General features: G+C 39.3%; 1 pseudogene; it reads left to right on the forward strand.

Moving 5' to 3' along the window:
* Nucleotides 1-8,252: 8,252 nt before the first annotated feature.
* Nucleotides 8,253-8,740, forward strand: LOC101617410 (annotated as a pseudogene).
* The last annotated feature ends 16,972 nt before the right edge of the window (nucleotides 8,741-25,712 follow it).

Consider the following 25,712-nt stretch of genomic DNA (forward strand, 5'->3'; position numbering starts at 1 on the left):
TGGAACTTCAGTAGCTAATCTTTGATATACAAAGCATAAGTAAACATATCAGCTATATATTTTTCTTTAAAATAAATAATACCTCATTCAATGGAAAAATAAAATCCAGAAATCACAATGATTTTGTGACACATAAGAAAACTGACAATTATTAATATATAGAAATGACTGAAGAGTTTGTAACCAGAGTTACAAAATTGGACACATATATGAAAATTATACAGAAATGTTTATCTATAAATTATATTTGTATATGTATTTAAAGGTACCACAACAATTTAGGGAATCAGAAGAGTATAAAGATTTATTCATAATTTTACTTCTGAGAGGTCATGCTTAACATTTCAGCATAATTCCTGTGTGGGCATGTGTCAAAACCATCACATATGAGAAAATTTGATTATTAGGATTTTTTTCTTTTTTTTTTAGTTTTGGTTTCTCAAGGTAGGGTCTCACTCTAGCCCAGGCTGACCTGGAATTCACTATATGGTCTCAGGTGGCCTTGATCTTCCTACTTCTGCCTCCCAAGTGCTGGGATTAAAGACATGCACCACCATGCCCAGCTGAAGTCTAGGTTTTATTAAATATTTATTTGTTTGTGTATGTGTATGTATGTATGTGTGTGGGGGGGTGTATAGCTGTACCCAGCTTTTATGTGGGTGCTGAGGAAGTGCAATTCTGGCCTGCAGGTTTTGCAAGCAAGCAAATTTTAACCACTGACCCAATTCCCCAGTCCTCTTCTTATGTTTCAATACCTGAATAATGAATCAAAACTCATTATTCCTCAATTCTGAACACATGATTTTTAAAAATACGTCCTTGTTATGTTATAGTCTCTTATGTCAAAAGATTTCCTTTCAGGGGCCCTTAGATCACTAATATGTTTTAATGTTTTATTATGTATAACTGTGATAGAAACTTTCATTGTCACTGTAACTAAGTACCTAATGGAAATGAGGGAGGAAAGGTTTATTTTAACTCATGATTTTGGAGGGTTCGCAGTAGCTGGAAAAGCATATCTTCAGTCTGTTGGCAGGAATCTGCAATAGAAGTTGGTATACATTGCAACTCAGAAGGCAGCAGAAAGCTAGAACAGACCAGGCCAGGGCTCCACTTATGAAGCCAGGTCCCACCACTTAAAGCCCCCATCCCCTAAGGAAAGACCCCAGCTCCTAAAGACCCCACCTCTTAAAGAACCCACATCCTAAAGATCCTACCTCCTAAAGAAAGACCCCACATCCTAATGATCCCACATCCTAAAGCCCCCATCCCCTAAAGAAAGACCCCAGCTCCTAAAGACCCCATCTGTTAAAGAATCTACCTCCTAAAGACCCCATCTGTTAAAGAATCCACCTCCTAAAGATCCCATCTGTTAAAGAACCCACCTCCTAAAGAAAGACCCCCCCCTCCATAAGATCCCACCTCTTAAAAAAACCCATGTCCTAAAGAAAGACCCTACCTTCTAACCACCACACCTCCCTAAGATTGGCTTCAGAATAGCACCACAAGCTGGGAATAGAAGATTCAAAACATGAGCCTATGGGGGACATCTCAGATTGAAGCCATAGTAACATGGAGATAAACCTCTTTTATATTTCTCCATTAAATAGAGTCCTTGTTGTAGGATTTTAGTGGTGATGCACTTACAAAGCTCTTAAAGATGTGTAAATAAATGAGGGTGTCAATCTCACTGTGTTATCAATAACAATAATTATCTTCATAATATTTAGTTTTATAATTTTAAAGGCTAATGATGGCATATTTGATTCCTTCTAGCCTCTATGCCACCCAGGGCATTGTCTCTGGGATAAATGTGGTGTGGATAGCAGGATTATGGTCTGTCTTAACACATTACCTCATTGAAACATACTTACATTGAATGGCACTAATCCCTAATCCCTTAGCCACACCAGACCCACTTTCTCCCAGTCTCATTCAATATGCTTTACCACATTGTCCTTCTAGCCCTTAGTGAACCCCATATTGTCACATCATCCACCAGGCAGACTGAAACAGAGTGAGCTAGGGCTTGGGTTCAGAGCATGGAATGGTACTTCGCAATTTTCTTATTAGAAAAAGAATTAGTTTTTATTAGCACATTTGATTTAAGTTTCTTTTTTCTTTTTTAAAAAAATTATTTATTTATCCATTTTGAGTGTGAGAGAGAGACGGATAGAGAGAGAATGGGCACACCAGGGCATCTAGCCACTGTAAATGAACTCCAGATACATGTGCCCCCTTGTGCATCCGGCTTACATTGGTCGTGGGTGATTGAACCTGGGTCCTTAGGTTTCCCAGGCAAATGTCTTAATTGCTAAGACATCTCTCCAGCCCTGATTTAAATTTCTTGATGACATAAAGATTAAGAACATTAGAAATTAAGACGTTACTATAGTCACCAGTAGCTGATCCAGTAGCTGTGTATGAGCTAACGAAAAATTTTCTATCCTTATATCCCATAGTGCAATGATAACTCTAAAAACCTTCATGCATACATTGATATTTAGTGTTTCTTTGCATACTGATTAGTTTAAGAGTTTTCATATTTTATCAGGTATTTATAAGTCTGTGAACTTTTATGTCCATATTTGACTATCTATTGGAATTTCTTTTTTTTATTCATGCTTTTTGTGCACTATAGTTAGTAGCCAGGGGAAAACTCTGTAATGAAAATTGACCTCTAGATTCTGATAGAAGAGAATAGATCTATCACTTTCATAATATTTCTATATAAGCTTTAATTGCATAAGAATCCTGGTTATTTTCTAACTGTCTTGTCATTTCTTCCCAAGGAAAAGAAACATTGTAATTCTGCTGATGTGTTTGTGAACATAATGTGTGCTGTGTGTGTGTGTGTGTGTGTGTGTGTGTGTGTGTACATACATATTACTGGATCTTGTGTCTCTGAGCTATCATATATCTAACTTATGTTTCCCAAATTATATTGTTCAAGTAACTATAGTAGAATTTTTCTCAAGTGAGAGCAATGCAATTATGTGATTAGATGTTATAATATGATTTTTCAACTATCAAGTTGGAGTTTTTAATTTTTTGCAGTAAACTTGTATTGCTTGGCTTGTGTTGGATTTAAACATTGTTCTGGGCTTGAGGGAGAAGCAACTCCTGTGACTCAGGCTGTGGACAGTATTGTGGATTGTGCCACCAGCTGGCCTGTTGCATGACACAGGTCGGGCTGCACCAGTCACAAATTACATCTGTCCATGCCTCTGTTTGTTAGACAATCTGGCACCAAGAACAGCTGAGAAGAAAGATTTGAAAACAGCTTGCTTGATTGATGGGTCTAGAGTTATCTCTAAATCCAAACAAAATGTTAAGCGCTATGGAGAATTCATAAATCAAGCATGTCTCTTTCTGAGCTATGACAAGGTTTTGCTAAAGCTTTATGAAGCCCATGTGTGGCAGATACAATTGGCTTGTCTTCAGCAGTAGAATTAAAACCTGATTGTACTATTCAATTAATTAGGTCACATTTTTTGACCTGATTTAGCTGTGAGGTAGAGCATGAGGCTCTGAGGCCTAAGTCCTGATGATAAAAATGGTTGGAACTAGGATTTTCAGCCAGGCAAGAAGAATATAGTATCAAGTGTCAATATAGAAAGTGATTCATATCAAGTATGTCAGGATAGCAGCTGTGATCAATATCTTTCTGGTTGGCAAGTGAAAACAGGCAGCAAACATGTTACCTGCACTCCAGTCATGAAGTCATCACGTTAAGGAGATTCTAGTACTGGCACTTCAAGAGTTATAACAAGAAAGGTTTACATTTCTATATCTATGAAAACTCAACCCTGAGACAGTGCATATACATCATCAGAAAAAATTCATAAAAACAAATATGAACCCCATTTTGTTATCTGTTGTACCAGTTAATACCAGCTCTATTTAAAGTAGGCTGTAGTTACAAGAATAATAGTGTGGAAGGTCATTGAATCAACTGGAAGCCCAGAGACTCAAGCTAGAAGAACGGCTAGAAAATCAAGGAAAGTTAGGCAGGAGACACTCTAGCCAGTCATGCCCCAGGAGCAAATGTACCCTGAGGATTTCTTTTCACCCACGCCCACTACCTCGGAGTCTGCTGCTATGCACTGTGATGGTGAAAACATTCTAAAGCACCATTGTGCATTTACTTGAGTCATTCAAGGAGGACAAGTCCTTGTAGAAGCATCTGATAGGCCAATCCCAATCACGTGATTTTTGTGATCAGCTTTGGTTTGCAAAGGAAGGAGAATCTGGAAGCTTCAGCATCTTTAATAACCTTAATTCCACAGCAGGTCCCTGAGAGTGGGAAGAGAGGGAGATGTAGTAGTAAATTGCCCCCCCCCCCCGTGGCAGATTTCTGTTTATTATTATTACTTTCTTTTTGGTAGGACTGGGGATTGCACTTAGGACTTCACACATAGTAGACAAGCCCTCGACCACTAAGCCACATGTCCATCCCTGGTACAGTAATTTTTATTTTTTTTTATTTACTTAAGAGTAAGAAAAAAGAGGGGAGAGAGAGAGAGAGAATGGGCATGCCAAGGCCTCCAGCCACTACAAAACAACTCCATATTCATGCAGCATTTCGTGTATCTGGCTTATGTGGGTACTGGGGAATTGAACCTAGGTCCTTAGCTTTCATGGGTAAGTGTCTCAACTTCTGAGCCATCTCTCCACCCCTAATAATTTGTTTATAAAGCATATTTGTTACAGCATTTCCCCCACTTTGGTGAATGAATCTCCTCTGTTGACTTAAATGTTAAGCCTGGCATATCTCCTTAGAAATGGGTATGTGGATGTCCCTAACCTTTTCCCACACTTCACTTGGACTTTACTATGTAATGGAGCCTCAGCTCCTTATATCTACAAGCCTATGTTGAGTGCAAAGTGATACGGGGCAGCAGGCAGTCTCTCTCTTCTGGAGAGTTTCGTACTTCTATGTCTCACAGCTTGCACACTAGATGTCACACTGCGTCCACTTGGATCCCATTCCTACTGCTGTGCCACCCCCACTACTGTGCTTAGCATCGTGAGGCTGGTGACCTAGGAAAATCTCATCCTTGCCAGCTGCCTGTGACTTGGTAATGCCATCTATAGCTGGATCTTCTCAAAAGAGCTACTTCTGAATCCTGCTCAACTACCCGAGGCAGGTGTCAGAGGCTTTCAGAAGGGCTCTGCTATAATTTACTGGCATGTTTCTAGCCCAAGGCTTTGGACCACTGCAACTAAGCAATCCTTGACACTCAGAATATTGTCTTGATTTTTGAAACGTTATGCTTTCTAAGACAAGATCACTAATCAATCTTCATTAAGCATGCCTCATCTGCCCTGTAAATAACAGAGATTCTAGCATGTGTGGATGGCAGCATTTTCTGGGTGATATTAGTGACTGGGAGAAAATACTAGATATTCTTGGCAAGTACCCACCTTCCTCCAAAAGGCAAAGTGATCTCATATTTTAAAATAATTTATTTCTCCTTTCCTTTGAATTCTTATGTTACTTTCACTAGCCATCCATAGAAAGGTACAAAACAAAATTAGTCAAGAAGTTCTCTCACATGCCTGCAGTCTGTAGAGTCCATCCCAAATTCTAGGATTATAGGAAAACACCATCATGCCTGATTTGTTTGATGCTGTGGATAGAACTCCATACTCTAGGCAAACCAGGAAAGCATGCTACCAACTGAGCTACATCCCTCACCCAAAAATGACCCGTAATCCCCAGTGTGGAGGACTGAACCCAGAGTCTTGCACTCTCTCATTGAGCCAAAGCTAAATCCCCAAACTCTGCTCTTTCTTAATTGTTGGTATCACCAGCCATCTCTCCAGCCAGACTGTAAGAGTCAAGTACAGTTAGTTGAAGGTATGTCCAGGTCTGGGAAAGAGAGGAAAGATAAAAAGTAAAATTTTCATAGACTCTTTAAGTTATCCTAAAATGGTAACATTCAAGGTCTGCCTTGCTTTGTTCAACCAGTTTCTACGAACACAAACAAAACATAAAGAACTTAATTAAATGGAACTGACATTGTTTTATTTCTGGCCTGATAAAATATAAATACATATATACACATACATATGAATATAAAATGCATGGTGGCACACATTTGTAGTTCCAGCATCCTGGCAGCAGAAGCAAGGGGATTTCAGTAAATTTGGTGTTAACCAATTCTTTATATTGAGTTCTAGGCCAGCCAGGGCTACATAGTAAAATCCGTCTCAATAAATAAATAATAAAGGCATAATGCATACATTGGACAGTAATCATAAGTAATTACCAATAGAAAACTACTCTGTTAGTGTATCTTTTGATAAGCGTCACTAGATAGTACCCATTTCTTGCTAATAAATGCATTATTCTGCACTGGTAAAGAACCTAATTGTTCACTGTGAAAATGCCACTCATTCATATCATTGCTCATAAACAAAATACAATCTCATCTTTTATGGTGCTCAGCTGCATGCTGCTTGGAAGATACTTTAGGAATGAGCCAATTTTTTTTTTTTTATATCCAACAAATGCCCAGTAAAGATACGTCAAATTCCATTTGGACTAAACTTGCCTCTTCTCCAGAGGGCACATAAATGAATAAATACAAGGAAATCCCCTCCCGTGGCCCTCACAGAGAGGCACGCAAGGCACAGAGCAGCTGTGTTATATTATAAGTTGGAGGGCTTTTGTTAGTTCAGATGTTTCAGGTCTGCAAAGGCACTCTGGAGAAGAAATAAATATTATGAGTAAGTCTCGTTTCCATGCTTGTAGTGGGGAAATACTTACCAGCACAGTTTACTACAGTTTGATACTAAAACATCTCATAAAAGAATACCAGCATTACTCACTCGGCACATGACTGTAAGTCAAGATGGGGTCTGTTTTATTCCCTAAATATTCAAAACATGATTTCATTCAGACTGTCTTCCAGATGGACTTTCTTTCCAGCAACACCAATCAGGATAAATGCTGACTATGCGTTCATTGAATCTATAATTCTTTTAAAAATCATTCATCTTCTTTCTCATAGGCAAATCGTGTGTATTAATAAAACTTCACAAGTGAAAGAAATGGAGATTGGTGAAGAACCCTGATCACTCCCCTTCAGGATCTTGTCTTCTGTGGTGACAGTCTAATTTTATTAAGTTATTAGGTTAATTAGATTTATTAAGTTACACAGGAAAATGACTCATAATAATCAAAATGCTTAAGGTTTGCACAATCAGTGCATTCTCCTCTTACTGGAAAACGATATAGGAAACCAATTTATATTTAAAAAAATTTAGTGACTATGAAGTCATAAGAAGGGGATGCAGCGAAATTTCTTTGTAATGGCGCAAACCTAAGTTAGATGCCTCCATCTCCCAAGGAGATCTTGTCAAGGGATTAGAAAACACTTTGGCATGCTCTTCTCAAAGCCTTTGCCCATTCTTCACCAACTTTTACTAATCCTTCTAGTCTTAGCTTAGTTATCACTTTCTTAGTGAGAACTTTTCTGCTTTTCTTATCTAAGTAAGGGCCTTGTGGAACACTCTTGAACATTCTGTAGTTACTCTTATAGTTTTTACCTCAATTTGTCCTACTATATTTATTTCTTGCTGTAAGTTTTGTCTCCCTCTAGACCGTAAGGTCAAGGAAAGCATATGTTATATTTGTTTTGAGCTCTGCTAGATAGACTCTTAGCACCTAGAATAGTGCCAGGCACCTAGCAGATATTTTTTGAGTGATTAAGTGAATGCATAGTGTGGTGGCTAAAAGCACAGGAGCTGGGTTCAGGCTTTCTTGGTTAGAACAAAATTAGTTCCTTTAATTGCAAAATGAAGAAAGCAATAGTACCTGCCTCACAGCATTTTAATTCTAATTTATATCTGTCAATTATATTAATTAAATAGAATATTGATATATTTGATAGATGTAAGTGCTTGGAAAAGAGACAGTCACAGAGTAAGCACAAAGAGTTAGTTGTTAATAACATCTGATGAAGGATACTTTTTAATTTTTTATTATTTATTGTTTTATTAGAGAGAAAGAGAGAGGCAAACAGAGTGAGAGAAAGTGGGTGCACCAGGGTCTCTAGCTTCTGCAAATGAACTCCAGATGCATGAACCACCTTGTGCATCTGGCTTTAGGTGGGTACTGGGGAACTGAACCTGGTTCCTTAGGCTTCAAAGGCAAGTGCCTTAACTGATAAGCCATCTCCCCAGCCTAAAGGATACTTTTAGGGGCCATTACTGCAGGGAAAGGCCTGCAAAGTGGAGCAGTCAAGATGTGTGACGTCACCGAGGACCAAACCACAGAATTCAAGGAGGCCTTCCAACTGTTTGACAGAACAGGTGATGTCAAAATCCTATACAGCCAATGTGGGGATGTGATGAGGACCCTGGGCCAGAACCCTACCAATGCCGAGGTGCTCAAGGTCCCGGGGAACCCCAAGAGTGATGAGATGAATGTGAAGGTGCTGGACTTTGAGCACTTCCTGCCATGCTGCAGACTGTGGCCAAGAACAAGGACCAGGGAACCTATGAGGATTATGTTGAAGGCCTTCGGGTATTTGACAAAAAAAAAAAAAAAAAAAAATGGTACTGTCAGGGGTGCTGAAATCCTTCATGTCCTTGTCACACTGGGTGAGAAGATGACAGAGGCAGAAGTGGAGATGCTGGTGGCAGGACACGAGGACAGCAATGGTTGTGTCAACTACGAAGAGCTTGTGCAGATGGTGCTGAATGGCTGAGGAGATTCCTGGATCTTGAGCCCAAGCCTTGCCCTGGGTGAGAGCCCAGTGGTCACAGAGGCTTCAGGCTCTCTCGCCACAGCGCCTTTCACATCTGGTCTCTTCGGGATGATGTTTTCCATTAGCATTCACTAAATAAATTTGCTATCTTTACCCTAAAAAAGAGAGAGAGAGAGAAATAGGAAGCCTAATGGCTAAAACTCTATTTTCATGGGACATGACTCATGTGGTATCAATGGTAGCTTTTCCAGATAGTCTTTCTGCTTCCATGGTTGAGCAGAGCCATATTGTTTTAATCACAATATTGTGAAAGGAAATATGTGGGCATATTAATACAGGCTGTGTCCAAGCTCTTCCCTCCTTAGAGTCAACTGTGTCTACTTATTATGACATCATACATCTATGTGCTGATGCATTTTTTTGCCTGAACTTCAGAATGAATTCTCTTTTGGAGTGTGTGTGTGTATGGGTGTGTGTAAAGTCAGTGTGGTGTGGTGAGTCATGAGATGTGCCTGTGGAGTATGCACGAGTGTGCCCAGATGCACGTCCTATGAGCACTGGTATAGAGGGCAGAGGAAAACATCGGGTGTCCTCAATCACTCATCTTGCCTGTCTTTCACTCAATGTCCCAACAATTCTCTGGCCCCTGTGGACTGTGGTTACAGATGTGTGTGCCTGGCCATGCTCAGCTTTCTATATGGGTGCTGGAGAATTACACTTGGGGGGCAGGTCTCAAGTTCTCTCAGGCCCTCCTACTTGTGCAGCAAATGTTCTTATCTATTGATCCCTTTTCCCAGCCCCAGAGTTAACTCTTAATGATAACTTTCCTTTGGGGTACTAGGGGTACATCCCAGGGCCTCGCAAATGCTAAGCAAGTTCTCTACCTCTGAACTACTTCACCACAGCCCTTGTGACAACTGATTCACTCTTATTGCTATTTTCTTTAGGGGTAATATATGCTATTCAATGAATTTCTTTTAAAATTTAGAAAGGAAAAATAATAACTAAACACACTTCATTAGCAATAAGATAATAATTATCATTGTTTTACATTATAAAGGTTTTCCTGATAAATAATCTGTGACAAAAACCTTAGCAATTATATATAGTTATGTTATGAAGAAAACCTTGTATGGCTGTTAAGAGTCATAGGTTCTGGTTCATTCATTCATCATTTGTTGATACTGGGTGTTTGCTAGGCATTAAACCAAGCTCATGAAACTTGTTGTTTTTAAAGTAAAAAGTGATACTAGTATGATTTTTTTTTATAAATTGATGTTTTTGGCCACCCCAATTTCTATATATCAACTGGGTATTGTGGCACATGCCTATCATCCAAAACCTTGAGCAGTGGAGGCAGAGGAATCAGGATTTCGAGGTTGTGCTTGGCTACACAGTGAGTTTGATGCTGACTTGCTTTATGTGACCATGTCTCAAAACACACACACACACACACACACACACACACACACACGCACGCACGCACGCACGCATGCACATTTTTAAAGAGTTGGGTTTTTTTTGACATATTGCTGTCTGATATTTTCTGTGTAAAATACTGACAACACTAATGTAGGATAAATGATTGCTACAAAACCAAAACTGGAACAACCATCTTTTCCTTTTTCTTACATTGCATACATATGTAGTACTTCTCATAGACTTCAGCTATGGCTGCTGCAAATTTCATGAAAATTTAGCATTTTTTCTTGAAATTATGATACATTTATGTCCAAAACTACTCCCTTCTTACTGTTAGGTCATTGTGACATAAAGCTCAAATCAGGCCTTTCTAATGTGCCTTCCGATATTTGAGCCTTAATGTGTGAACTCTTTGCTGTTTGTAATCTCTACCTTTCTATCATTTAGGAATTCTGTTTTCAGTCTATGAAATGAGATTTTAGCCTATATTCACATGACTAGTGCACCAACTCTCAGAAATGGACCAATTTCATATATCATAGATAATAACTTATCTACTACTTAATTTCTATTTATTAACATTTTCATTTTTTCTCTTGTTTTTTTTTTTCTATTAAAGATAGGTATATTAAAAGTCTTCAGGGCTGAGAGATGGCTTAGTAGTTAACAGCGCTTGCCTGCAAAGCCAAAGGATCCCGGTTTGATTCTCCAGGACCCACATAAGCCAGATGCACAAGGGTACACATGCATCTGGAGTTTGTTTGTAGTGGCTGGAGACCCTGGCGTGTTTCTGGCCTTTCTCTCTCTCTTTCCCTCTTTCTCTCTCTCAAATAAATAAATAAAAAATATTTTTTAAAAAGTCTTCAATGATGAATGCATTGGCTACTTTCTCCTAGTAATTATTATAATTAACATAAAACAAATATAATCATGGCATTTTCCATATAAAATTTGTGTTATATCCCTTCCTCCCTTTTCCCCCATTCCTCGTCCTTCCTTATACCCTCCCCCATAGTTTCCTGTGCTTACATGTCACATGGGTCCCTTTGCTCTGTCAATTATCCTCAACAGCTCTTGGTCCCCTTTTGTGGTCTAACTAGTTCCATATCCTATGCCACTTGCATACACACTTGTTTACATACTTACCAACATTAAAATCTGCATATGAGAGAACTGTGATTTTTGTCTTCCTTAGTCTTATCTAATATAATGCCTTCCATATTCATCCATTTGCCTACAAATTTCACAATTTCATTTTTACTGCTGAGTGAAATTCCATTGTGTACACATGCCACATTCTCATTGTACATTTTTATGCTGATAGACACCTAGGCAGGTTCCATTTCCTATCTACTATGAATGATGCAGCATTAAAAATGGACATGCAGGCTGAAGAGATGGCTTAGTAGTTAAGGCACTTACCCACAAAGCCAAAGGACCCAGGTTCGACTCCCTGGACCCACATAAACCAGATGCACAAGGGGACACATGCATCTGGAGTTTGTTTGCAGTGGCTGGAGGCCCTGGTGTGCCTTCTCTCTCTTTATACCTGCCTATTTCTGTCTCCCTTTCTCCAAAATAAATAAATAGAAGCAAAATATTTTAAAAGATGAATATGCATGTCTTTCTGCTGTAGAATAAAATAGTTGTTTGTATGTATGCTGAGGATTGAGAACTTGATCATATGGGTATGATCTTATACTTAAGAGACCCTATAGACTCTACCCAGAAAACTCATAGATCTAATAAACACTTTTAATAAAGTTGCAAGATACAAAATCAACATATAAAAACTAGGAGCTTTTGTATATACCAATAATGAAGTTGCTGAGAAAAAAAAAATTAGGAAAAATATCCCATTCACTATAAGCTTCATCCTAAAACAAAATACTTAGAAATAAATCTCAACAAGGATGTGAAAAATCTCTACAATGAAAACTTTAACACACACAGACACACACACACACACACACATTAAAATTAAAGAAGATATGAAACAATGGAGGGCCCTTCCATGTTCCTAGACTGACAATTATGAAAGATTAGATTTTTTTAGTATTAAATTAGATTTTTTCAGTATTAAAATTCAAATAAAAGTGAGAAAAATGTTGTTAAGCTGTATTATGCCAAAAGTTATTCATATACATAAATCTTTTACACTAAATATGAAAAAAATCAAGTACCTAGAAGAAAAATTGACTGATAAACATGTTTTTCACACAAGAAAATTAATGGCAAACCTGTATTTTATGAAGTTAAGTTACACACTAACAACAAAGTAACATGGGGCATTTTTCACCAATTAATACATTATTGATACATCATCACTAATGACATTGTGGTAGAATGCATACTGGTGAAATTGCTTAGCAAGTAACTTTGGTGAAGGGACTCACAACTATTCATAGGCTCTGAATGTGTAACTCTAAGTATACATTTGTCTGAAGGATATAAGTAGAGAATCACATAAAATGCCTGAGATATTAACATTTTAACATCTAAATTGAAAATAACTAAAATGAGTAAGTAATTACAGAGATTTTTGTCTGTGTATTAGAATAAAAATTTATTAACCAGTAGTAGTATTAATTCACATGAAACCATATGTACATGGATGTCCCATTGAATATACATTTTTCTATATATAATATAAAAGATAAGCAACATTTTAAAATAGTTTACAACTATAGTAATAACACTGTGTTCCAAGGCTCAGTGCTGGTCTTTAAGGGTTATTTCTATTGTTCCCAATGTCTTATGTTTGTTGTATTCTTGTTATTTTTTAAATCCAAAAATGTTTTTAAAGAGAAAATGTGAAAGACCAAAAAGGGACTAAGGTGCTGGAGAGGTGGCTCAGCAATTAAGGCACTTGTGTGCAAGACCTAAGGACCAGAGCTCCATTTCCCAGGACCCATGTAAAGCCAGATGCAAAGTGGCACATGCATCTGAAGCTTGTTTGCAGTGCCTAGAGGTCCTGGTGTGCCCATTCTCTCTCTCTCTCTCCCCTTGCAAATAAATAAATGAAAATTCCCCAATGAAAATAGTTTTAAGTGAGTAAACATCACATCAGTTCACTGCAGTCTTCAAATACTTCTTTCACCAGAGATATACAGCCAGTCATATTTCAGTTGGCTATTGTGAAAGGAAGAGCTACTTTATTTATAAAGAAAGGAATCCACAGAAAATGCTTTCTTGGGTATGTCTTGCTATTATGCATAAAATTACATCTACAATTACAAAGTTATAGCTACAAATTAAAGTTCAAAGTTTCTAGGACTTTCCCTAGTTCAAACAGTTTAACCTGTGCCCTGTCTCATCTAGCCCAAAGCATTCACCACTCTGCCCAGGAGACCACAAATTCAGACTTTAAACAAGGTCCAGAAGTGTGTGGTTGGTTTGCCTACCCTCATTTCACTGATGACCAGAACATTACAAAAGTAAGGCTTATCTGTAGTTTTAAATTATAATTAAATTAAATCTCCTGAGAGTTTTAGAGTTATGCATAGACCACATTTATTTATTCTTGCATGAGCTCAAAGAGATTGTTGCAAAAATAGACTATGAATAAATTGGCCATGTCATCCTGGCTCAGTGTGCAGTGTAATCCTTCTGGAGTTACTCTGGGTTTCTGAGTTGTTATGAAGCTATAGTGAAGGATTCTCTTTCCCTGAGATTGTGTTTTTCTTCAAGACTGGAAAATCCTATTCTAGGTATGATGTTAGTGTTACATACTTCTAAGAGTGATTAATTCAGCATAGTCAGTTTAAGTATATGGCACATTATTAATAGATGATGCTAGGTGATGAAATGATAGACTCCAGTTATATGCAGAAGCATTTTGATAATCTTCATGTACAAACAGAAGTTATTGTTAGGTAATGAGATGGAAGAGCTGACTGTGTTTGGATTTTTGACTTTCCATCACCTGGTAAGAAATAGGGCTAGTAATTTTGGAAAACAATTTGTGAAGCTGCCTTAAATATAATGTCAATAGTTCTAATATATTCATATTCTGCTTTTGTCTTCTGAAATATGGATTCCCTACGTCAAGTGAAATCTAACTGAAAGTAATCAATGTGGTGATCTCCTTAGGACCTGTCCTTTGAAAAGTTATTTCTAATCTAGGTTTTGAACTCATGTGAACTCTCAGTGCTGCCAGGATGAACTAGGCTGTCAAAGGCACCAGCTTTCCCGATCACATTAACACGACCATTCATTAACCCCTGTATCCTCTCAGCAGAACGTGACCAAGCTGGCCGCCCACCTTCTTCAAGAATCTCTTTCCACTTCTGGCTACCTGTGGGATCTCCAGCTTCCCTGGCAATCACTCTCCCCTCTAGCTTTCTTAACATGCTCTTCCTCCTCACAGCCTCTGGAAGTAGGGATATTCCTCACTTATACTCCATCTAGTGCACCACCATGATGATCTCTGCTGCTTGGAGGCTAAGCATAAACCCGTGAAATAATCCCAATTTATCTTCAAGCCTAAGCTCTCCTGAACTCCAGACCTATATGTGGGCTGCTCACCAGACATTTTGATTATGATGTCAAATAAAAGTCTCAAACTTAAGAGTCAAATTTCAGCTCATGACTCTTTCCTTCTTAAGCATTTTTTTTCTCATCCAATTTTCTGCCCCTGAGTGAATAGTGTCTCTTCCATCCAAGTAATCCAATGAAAATATTTGGGCATGGTATTTAGTGTTCCTTTCTGCCTCACCAAGTCTTGTCATTCTACCATCCCACATGGAAGCAGTATTCTTTTTATAAGCTAATCTAAGGAAGTGGCATGTCAGTAAGTCCTTCTGCGTTCTGTTTTTTAGAAGTGAGTCATTGTGTCAAGCCACCACTCAAAGAATGGGGATTTCACTAAGGACCCCATACTGAGGCCACTGAAAAGATTCCTGACCACATTCTAGGAGTGTGGCATGCTTGGAGAGGAGCACTCTCATCCTTCTGCAGTGCTCAGTCTTGCCAAGGATGCCTCTCTTCACAAGGCCACATAGCCTAGCAGATGCAGTTGTCAATGTTTCTTTTGGATCCCAGTGTCTGGCATAGGGCCTAGCCATGATTTGCTGAACTGAATTGCATTGTGCAACTCTAATCCACAGTTGTAATATACAAAGGGTGCTGACGGTTAGGACTAAATTGAGAAATAAAGCTTATTGGTGGGATGGTTCTTTTTGGATATGATGAAGCTTAGTGTTCCACCATTTTCTTCACAATGATTTCAAAACACATTTAACTTTTCTCTCTCTCTCTGTAATCAAAAACTCAGATGACAACAAGTGCTTGTGAGAGTGTGCAGAAAGAGGAACCTTGTTCAGGACTGGTAGATATGTAAACTGGAAAACTGTATGGATGTTTCTCAGAAATCTAAAATTAGATCTACTTTGTTATGGAGGCATACTAATAGAGACATTGGCTCAGCCATGTTTGTGGTTGCTGCTACATTCACAGTAGCTAGAAAGTGGAATCAGCCCAGATGTCCACCAACTGATGAATGCATGAATACATATACACAATGGAGTTCCATTTAGTGGAAAGGAAAAGCAAAAGGTGAAAATTGCAGGAAAATGGATGGACCTAGAAAAAGTACACTAAGTGAGCTAACTCAGGCCCACAAAGAAAAACGGCTTATGTTCTCTTTCATATGTTGATCTTAACTTGAAATAGTTAGATTTCTCAGTATGTTTTAGTAAGTGTCAGCACTAGTGTTAAGGAAGCTAGGATGAGGCTTAGAGAAAGTAGGGAAGGATTGTGAGGGTAGTAGACAGGCAAGAGGTGTGACAGAATACATGAATGAAAAGGTCTAAGGTGGGGCAGTAGAAAGGTACAAGAGGTGGAGGAGGGATACACAAAACTAAAGACAGTATGAATAAGTACAATTGAAACCTACTTTGTTAGCCAGTTTAAAAGACTTTTAAAAATGTTTTTATTTTATTTTATTTCATTTTTTTATTTTAAAGAAGAGAGTGATCATGGGCAGAAGCACTCTGCAGAGATGGAGAAAACTTGAATATGAAGCTATGGGTTGTTGAAGATGAATCCCACTGCTGGAGATAGGTAACTCCCACCAACCCCAACAGGGAGCTGTTGGTCAGAGAAGAGCATGAAAGCACCAAGGCAATGCAGGCCATTGCCAAAATGTTAGTTTACCCACCAGAACTAGGACCCTATTGCTGAAGACATTGCAGGCTGCAAATGCAGGACCCTACGAGATCAAGCTAGAACTGAGATGGAAGCCAGCTCCCTGCTGAATAGTTGTCACAGTGCTCAAAGGTGCTATGTTAGCTGCTGGGGAGAAAAGTCATCTGCAGTCTGAACAAGCATTGGATCCTGCAGGCTATAAAATCAACCAGCCAGCAAGATGTACCCACTGTTGCATTACTGGCACATAAATTATGGGGGCTAATCAATTGCTGTCTGAGTTGATATGAGGCCTGCTAAGTGGGAGGGAATTCATGACTGGTACTGGAAACCGAGTTAATAGCCTATGGCTTTGAAGATCATAGATCTTAAAAGGAAGCTTCTACTGTTCTTCAGCTAAATGGAGACAGATGATAAGATTGGTATTGGGCATGCTGATAGTCTAGGGACTTTGGTTCAATTTCCCCTGCCAGCTTAGGAACCTGCAATCTTAAATTAGCTACACTAAGACATGCCCTTTGATCAGCAAAAACTTAGACTGCATGTGTTGGTCGAGTAACCAGACATAGAAATGAAAGACAGAGTTATTATTCAGAGATAATAGGTGTATAAGTCTACAAGTCTTGAATATGTAGATATTGTCAAGTGTTGTCAAATGGTTAAAAACCACTTTTAGAGTGTGCTTGCAATGTAAGTAGTAGTGCCAAGAACTTAACTTTGGAAAAAAACAAATACTCAAGTTCTGCATGAGCAAGGGAGGATTTCAGGACAATAATGAAGACAAGAAGAAGAAATGAAAGAAAAAAATCACTCCCATGATCTATTTTAGTACTTATAACTGCTGAGAAAGTTATAGTGGGTTCCAAAGATAGGGCACTTCCTTACCTACCTTTCCAGGCTTACAGGTACCAAGTTCCACCAGAGACCTAACTAATGCCATCATTAGACTTTTGCACATATTGAACCACCATCTAAGCTGACTGGAGGTTGCCAAGATTGTTCACACCAATTTGTAAAGAGATCTGGGTAACTGGCTCACATATGGAAGGCCTTGTCCAATGTGATCTTTGGATCAAACCATTCTCTTTCCAAAGACACCAGATAAACATGTATACTGTTTCTATGACTCCTCATTATACATGTTGGAGAAGATGAAAATAAAACACACTTTTTAAAGTTTAATGTCTAAGCTTGCTAAGCCATTAAAATACCCATTATCATATATATTATAGATGTATTGATTTAGAGGTGAAAAATTCTGCCTTAGAAATCACATAGACTTGCATTAGAAATTTCCTACTATTGTTTAGTAGTAAAAAGAATTTGTGCACAATTCTTAATTTTTCAGAGATTTCATTTTTGGGGTGTGTATGTTGTGTGTTATGCACATGTGGGTATTTAGATACATCTGTGCCATGGTCACACTTGCAGAGGCTAAAGGAAGATGTTAGATGCCCTCCTCAATTGTTCTTTATCTTTATTTCCCTAAGACAAAGTCTCTCAGTGAACCTGGTGTCCAGAAAATTTTCAGCTAGGCTGGTTAACCAGGGAGCCTGAGAGATTCTCTTGTCTCCACGCCCTCAGTGCTGGGGTTATAGGCAGGTGCTCCATGATAAGTTTCTCAATAAAGATGCTGGGGACTTCACTCACATCCTCATACTTGCATAGCAAGCACTTTTACCTACTGCACTATCTCATTAGCTCCTCTATGAAGACCCTTTATCTTGGGGAATAGAGTCATGTATTGTTGCAAGGAACAGAGAGTGGCTGTGGACAATGGACATAGAGTGGCTGTGGTTAACATAGGAGAAAAGGAATTTATGGAAAGATATTAGGTACCACATGGAATTCTTGTGTACTGGTTTGAATAGGATGTGCTTCAGAAACTTGCATGCTTTGATTGCTTGGTCCCCAGATGGGGGTAATCTGGGAGGTGGAGCCTTGTTAGTGGAGGTGTGTTTCTGAAGGCAGGCTTTGGAGTGTTATAGCAAGCTTCCCTCTTGACAGCATTGAGTTCACTTTCTTGTCGCTATTTGCCACCTACTGTGGTTAGAAGCAACATCCAGCCTCTGTTCATTCCATGTTTCCCCTGCCATCATGAAGCTTCCCCTCAAGACTGGGAGGCAAAATAAACCCTTTGCTCCTGTCAACGGCTTTTGGTCAAAATTTTTGTCCCAGCAACACAAAGGTAACTACAACAACTTGGAAATGCCAGAAGGAGAGCCAGATGTCTATAATTTTTGCCAGGATCTCAGAAAAGTAACAGCCTGGTCAGGGTGACACAGCCCTGCTGCTGAGCACTGGGCACAGTCCCTACCTTGACTGGACACTGGATACTGCTGAAGGCTTTGCCATGACTGCAGAATGATGTTGGCACAAGTGCTCTTGGACACTTGATGCCACCACCACTATAATGAGTCCTACCTCTATTTCTTTGTCTTCTATTTTCCAAATTCAAATTCCCTGCAAACAAACAAACAAAAAAAGATATGTGATTACTGGAGCCTATATTACTTATCCATACCCACCCATTAGAACTGAGAAAACACTTCCTTTTCTTGGCTTTTGTGAAGAAGAGATAGTTGATTTCACATAAACCTTTTTAAAAAAAAGATCAAATACTGAATTTGTAAGAGTTCACACTCAAGGACAATAGGAACCTTACAAAGATGTTTCTGATTACTACTTTGTCCTAAAATGGCATTTGTAGCTGTCATCATTTTCAAATTACTTAAAATCACTCTAGGGCAACACAGAGTCTAATAGCTTCTGGCAGCAGTAGATTTCATCAGGGTAGGTGAATCCTGCAGAATAACAAGAGTGCCACAGCTCTCTCTAGTGGGTAGATGGTGACACCAGCAACCCAGTGGAAAGAGTAGGGCCTCTCCTTTAAGTGCCATAAGGGCATAGGTGAGAACGTCAGGATTTTCTAACTGAAGCCACTTTAGCTTCAGATTGTGTGTTTGTGTGTGTGTGTGTGTGTGTGTGTGTGTGTGTGTGTGTGTGTGTGTTATGCATATAAGCATGTTCATATGAGTGTGGTATATGTGTGTATGAGTGTGTGCACATGTGCATGCATGCATGTGGAGACTAGAGGACAACCTTGGGTATGCCATACTCCTCTTTTTGAGACAGCATCTCTTCTTAGCCTAAGCACATTGATGAGGTTAAACTGGCTGACCCTTGTTCTCCAGAGATTCATCTGTTTCTGCTTCTCCCCAGTCCTGGGATTACAGGTGTATCTCACCATCCCCAGTATCTTACATGGTTATTCAAGATTGAATTTAGGTCGTCATGTTTGCACATCAATAATCTTTTCACCCCCTCTTCCATAAATTTCCCTGAGCCATGTTGGGCTCATTTTAGGTCTAGCTCCGTGATAGGAGGTCTTGGGAGTCTCTGTATCTCTGGATATCTGATTTGGTAGGAGTTGAGTGTTCTTTGTGTCTGTCTCCTTTGCCCTTGTGCTGGTACCAAGTTCACTAAGAAAGTATCTCCTGCTCATCACCACACTAACTTTGTGGCTACAGCTGGTGTCCTGATGGCATGTGATGGACTGATTCTCTCCTTAGGTTCTGTGTCTATCTGAAAAAGAGAAGCAAATTATCTGATGGAGAGTGAGGTCAGTGCAAAGTACATGAATATCCATTCTTATTTTAGAGAGAATTTAATAGGTGTAGGCCCTCTTGTAGCCCACTATTAGTGGGAGCTTGATACTAGGGAGCAGGCTCATTTTTTGATATAGTTCAGATTGTTTCCTCATTCCAGGTATGGGTTCAGTTCCACTGAGTGGATCTGTTAGCTAAATCAAGAGCAGTTGGTTACTCACCATGGCTGTGTGCCACTATTGCACTTGTGTGAGCATCATGTCAGGTTGATTGCTGCTGAGGAGCTTAGACCACAAGTTGCTTGGACAGATGTTGGTCATTTTCTCCCAGTCACTCATGTAGCACCTTCTGGCACAAGACAAGCTAACTTTCTGAGGATTGACTCTCTTCCAGTTTCCAGCCAGGTTGCTCCATGTTCTCTCCCAACAGTGTCTTTGGCAGTAGGGTCTTACCATTAACCTTCGGTGGCCCATCAAGTACTCTGATAGAATTTTGTCTTCTTTTGGGAAACCTTTGGATCAACAGCTCATTGTGGATGTTAACCATAAGCTGGTACTGGGAGTTATGGGTCAGTGCCAAGGGAGAAGAAGGAAGAAAAATACATGTAATATAAAAGAGAAAGAGGAAAAGAGAGAGAGAAACAGGAGAAGATTGAGGATAGTCTTTGTTGTTTTTTTTTTTGAGGTAGGGTTTCACTCTAGCCTAGGCTGACCTGGAATTCATATGTAACCTCAGGCTGGCCTCAAACTCACAGCAACCCTCCTACCTCTACCTTCGAAGTGCTGGGATTAAAGGTGTGCATCACCATACCCAGCTCTCCATTGAATTTTTTTTTTTTATAAATGTCAATGATTTTATTTATTTATTATTATTATTTTATTTTTATTTTATGCTTTCTTTTGGTTTATTTTTATTTATTGATTTGAGAACGACAGACAGAGAGAGAAAGAGGCAGAGAGAGAGAGAGAGAGAATGGGCGCGCCAGGGCTTCCAGCCACTGTAGACGAACTCCAGACACGTGCGCCCCCTTGTGCATCTGGCTAACGTGGGTCCTGGGGAATCGAGCCTCAAACCGGGCTTCACAGGCAAGCGCTTAACCGCTAAGCCATTTCTCCAGCCCTCCATTGAATTTTTTTTTAACATTATCTCTCCAACCAACTTCTTCCGCTTTGTCTGACATCTCCCCACTCCCTACCCCCATGCTCTTTTGAGATCATCACACTAATGTATTTCTCCATTTCTTTTCACCTTTTACTCTATTTTATTTAGTCAAAAACAAAAATGTAACAGGAACAATGTAATGTTTTGATTTATGTATACAGTGTAGAAAGATGCAATCAAGGGCTGGAGAGATGCTCAGTGATTAAAGGTACTTTCTTGAAAAGCCTGATGGCCTGGGTTCAATTCCCCAGTGTCTTCATACAGCTAAATGTACAAAGTGGATCATGTGTCTGGAGTTTGTTTGCAATGACAGGAGACCTGGCATAAATAAAGATTAAAAGATTCAATCAAGCTAATTGACATATACATCACATTATCAAGTTATCAGTCTTGGGGGAGTGGTGAGAATGTTTAAAGATCTTCTAAGCAATTTTAAAATATTCATATGTTAAAACTGGTCACCATACAACACAACAGATAATTAAAACTTATTACTTTTATCTGACTGAAAATGTCTTTTAATAAACATTTTCCCTTTTCTCATATCTTCTCCAGCCCCAAGCCTCTTATGATTACCTTTCTGCTCTTCATTTTTATGAGAAGGACTTTTTTTTTTTTTTTTTGAGGTAGGGTCTCACTCTAGCCCAGGCTGAGCTGGAAGTCACTATGTAATCTCAGGGTGGCCTCAAACTCACGGTGATCTTCCTACCTCTGCCTCCCGAGTACTGGGATGAAAGGTGTGCGCCACCACACCTGGCCTGGGAATGACATTTTAAGATTGCACACAAAGTAAGATCATACAGTTATTTGTCTTTTGGTAATTAACTCAAGTCATTTAGCATAATGTCCTCCAGTTTCATTCATGTTGTAAATGGCAGAATAGCCTCCCTCACAGTTGTAAAGTATCCCACTGGGTATATGTACACTTACTTTCTCCATTTATACCTAAAGGACACTTTTTTTTTTAAGCTCAGGTTACTTTCATGTCTTGGGTGTTATAAATAACACTGTAACAAACATGAAAATGTCAATATCTCTGGGCATTCAACTTTCAATTGCTTTGAATATACATGCAGAAATGAAGTTGCTTTATCACATAGCAATGCAATTTTGGGGTTTTTGAAAATATTTTATTTACCTACTTATTTGAGAGAGAGAGTGTAAGGCAGTTAGAATGAGAGAGAGAGAATGGGTGGGCCAGGGCCTCTAGCCACTGAAAATGCACTTTAGAGGCGTGTGCCACCTTGTGCAGTTGGCTTATGTGGGCTCCAGGGAATTGAACTTGTGTCCTTAGGCTTTTCAGACAAACACCTCAACTGCTGAGCCATCTCTCCAGCCCAACTTTAGGTGTTTTTTTTTTTTTTTTTTTTTAAATTTTATCTTTTTAAAGGAATTTTCATGCCACTTTCCAATATGGCTATAATTTGTATTCTTTCCAATAAGGGGTTCTCTTTTCTCCATATTCACACCAATGCTATCACTTACTTCTTGATAACAGCCATTCTAATGGTAGTATTTTATTGTGGTTTTAATTTGCATTTCCCTACATTGAGAAATATTAGCATTTTATCATACATCAGTCCCTTGTGTATCCTCTGTTGTAAAATGTCTCCTCAGGTCTTTGCCCACTTTTTCAAGAGGGCTGTTGTCTTGCTATTAAAGTGTTTGATTTCTTTGCATATTTTGGATATTGGCCACTTATCCTGGGCATGATTTGTAAATATTGTCTCCCATCCTGTGGGTTTTCTCTTCACGGTTTCCTTTGAGTCACCCCTTTTCTTATGTCCTTGTCATTCCCTAAGCTTTTGGTGTGCTAGCCAAGCAATCACCGCTCAGGTCAAGGTTGTAAAGATTTTCTTCCAGTAACTTTAGAATCAGGTCTTGTATTTGAGTGTTTCAGCTATTGTAAGTTAAAATTTGTACCTGATGTGTAATGAGACCCAAATTTCATTCTTTTGCATTTGAATATTCACTTTTTCCCAGTACAATTTATTGAAGAGTCTATGGTTTCCTCACTGTGTTTTGTTCACCTTTGCCGCTTAAGCATTCTTTGCTCTGTGCCCTGGTAGTTCCTTCCTTCAGTCCCCATGTGTGTTTGTTGTTACATTTACTGAAAACCTCATTGCTCCTTCTCATTTGAACTCTCAGCAGCACTCGGCCTACTCCTAGGAAGCACTGATCCTTTACAGAAGGACTCTCTTTCATTCCCTGAACCTTTGTGCCCTCAGGCTTTGCTTTTGTTGTTTTCTGTCTTGGTCACTAGCTGCCCTTCACCAGCCCTTTATCCTGGCTCATGACCGTTCACTGACTGACTTTCAAAACTTGGGATATTTTGTACTCCAATTCTAGGAACTCCTCTCTTTCTTCATTCTTTGTTTTCCTTTGGTTTTTGCTGAAGTAGGGTCTTGATCTAGCCCAGGCTGTCCTGGAATTCACTATGTAGTCTCAGGTTGGCCTGAACTCACAGCACTCAAACTAACGTCTGCCTTCTGAGTACTGGGATTAAAGGCATGAGCCACCATGCCTGGTCTCCTTTTCCATTCTATTCTTCAGTTGCTTGGCTTTTCATGCCTCTTAAAGTGAAACTCTTCCTGAGTGCACAAGATTCCTGATGGTCTCTCCCTACTTCTTCTGTAATTTACACCATGCTCTATGGTTAAAACATAAGGACAGTCTTACATTTCCATCAGGTCACCATGTCACTGGGCATTTCCACATCCTTTTCCCCATGCATCTTGTCTCTCCCCAACATTGTCCTAATTATTTATCCTGCAGGGCTCAGCCACAGTGGCACATTCTCTGGGAAGCACTTCTAGAGTCTTCAGATTAGGTCAGACTCACTTTCATTCAAGTCTATGGCACAGTAACCTGTGGAAATGTTTCCTATTTGCTCCCTCCATATACATTATTGGTTGTTGTTGACTACCAGAACACAGTGCCTAGTCAAGATACATATTCATTCACTGAACCTTTTCTTTCATAAGCCCCTCACAGTCTTACAGGTATGGGCCACCCAGATCATGGATACGTCTGTAGGCTGTACCTAAAGATTTCTTGACAGACCTATTCCGTTTCTCTTCACCAGCCCTACCACTCCAAGTGTGCTTTTCACTATGAAGGGCCATAATATTTTCGAACCATTTTTTCTGCATATATTGAGATGTTCATATGACTTTCCTTCATTAGATTGTTAATGTAATAGAGTATACTAACTGATTTTACAATGTTGAATTAGCTTTGACCACACAGAATAAATGCCAGTGGGTCGTAGCATATAGGTATTTTGAATTAAAAATATAATCCTATGGCATCTTTATGACTTCTTAAGTTTTCCAGAAAGGATAAAAATATGAAAAATTGTTATCACCAACAGTATTCAGACTTTCCTACTTATGGTACCAAAATAACTTCAATATCTTCTCTGCAAAAATAAGATTATATAAGTAATAGAAATAAAAAGCATATATGTATTGTGGCAAAGCTTCTACCATGGTTTGGATGTGGCCTATCCCCCTGAACTTATGCAGGAATTGAATATCCAAAGTCATATGATAATGGATATAAGGAGGTAGAAACAAAGAGGAGGTTTTAAAAGAAGTTAATAGGATTAAATAAAGCTTTTGGGATGGAGCTCCCGTGACTTATAGAAAGTAGCATGTCAACATGCACAGACAAGCGGTCATAGTATCAAGCCATGAATGAAATCAAACCTTTTCTCCTCTAAAGTTACTTCTGAAATGTCACTTAGAGCAATGAAAACAGAAACTAATGCCTATACTCGTGAGTTCACTCTGCTTAGGGTGTGTCTTATTGGGAGAACTGATATGTCCAGCTCTCACGCTTCCAGGAGCAGGTGGTAGCTGTGGAATCGTGAGGGCTATCATAACTGAGAGAAGATGACTGCCTTCCAGTCAGTTAGAATAGCTTGGGAATGGGGACACACCAGCTGGTTATTGACTATATATTGAATATTCAGAAGCATGAGTTGTAAAAGACGAGGGTAATAAGGAACACAGATTTCAGATCATATTTTTATGATATACCGGGGAGGTTTGCATACATTTTTACATGATGAAGAGTGACTGTAGGCTTTTAGGCAGAAGGGAAGAGATTAGAGGATGATAAGATATGAGACAGGTAGAAGATGCACATGGGATGCCGTGGCTGCCCTCCAGAGAAGATGAATGCCTGAGAGACAGAGTAGGATCCCCTGACAGTACTGTGAATAAAAGGAGGGGGAGAACGGAAGGACTTTTCAGCTGATGCAGTCTGAAGCAGCCAGATTGGTCTGGATGAAGTGGGGGTGGCGTGAGAGATATAAGGGGTACAAACTAAGTAGATGCAGCTTCTTCACCTGAGTGCAGGAGAGGTGCTGGGCCGAGCTCAGATTAAGAAAGCTACTCGAAAAGCATCTGGTATTGTCCTTCTGCCACTGTCTTAAAAAGGATTTTGAAGGGATTTTCTTTCCCTTGTTCCTCCAGCCCTCCACTTGCATTACTGGCCTAAGTGGATACTCACCAGCTGACCATGTCCATCATCGCAGCCAAGTCTGAGAATTCCTGATACTACTTAGAGCCTGTGGAGCTACAGACACAAACAGTCCTCAGCAGATGACCCTATGGTAACAGAGTGTGCTTTAAAATGTAAGCCTGGG

Source organism: Jaculus jaculus, chromosome 1 (assembly GCF_020740685.1).
Source record: "Jaculus jaculus isolate mJacJac1 chromosome 1, mJacJac1.mat.Y.cur, whole genome shotgun sequence".
Classification (NCBI taxonomy): domain Eukaryota; kingdom Metazoa; phylum Chordata; class Mammalia; order Rodentia; family Dipodidae; genus Jaculus; species Jaculus jaculus.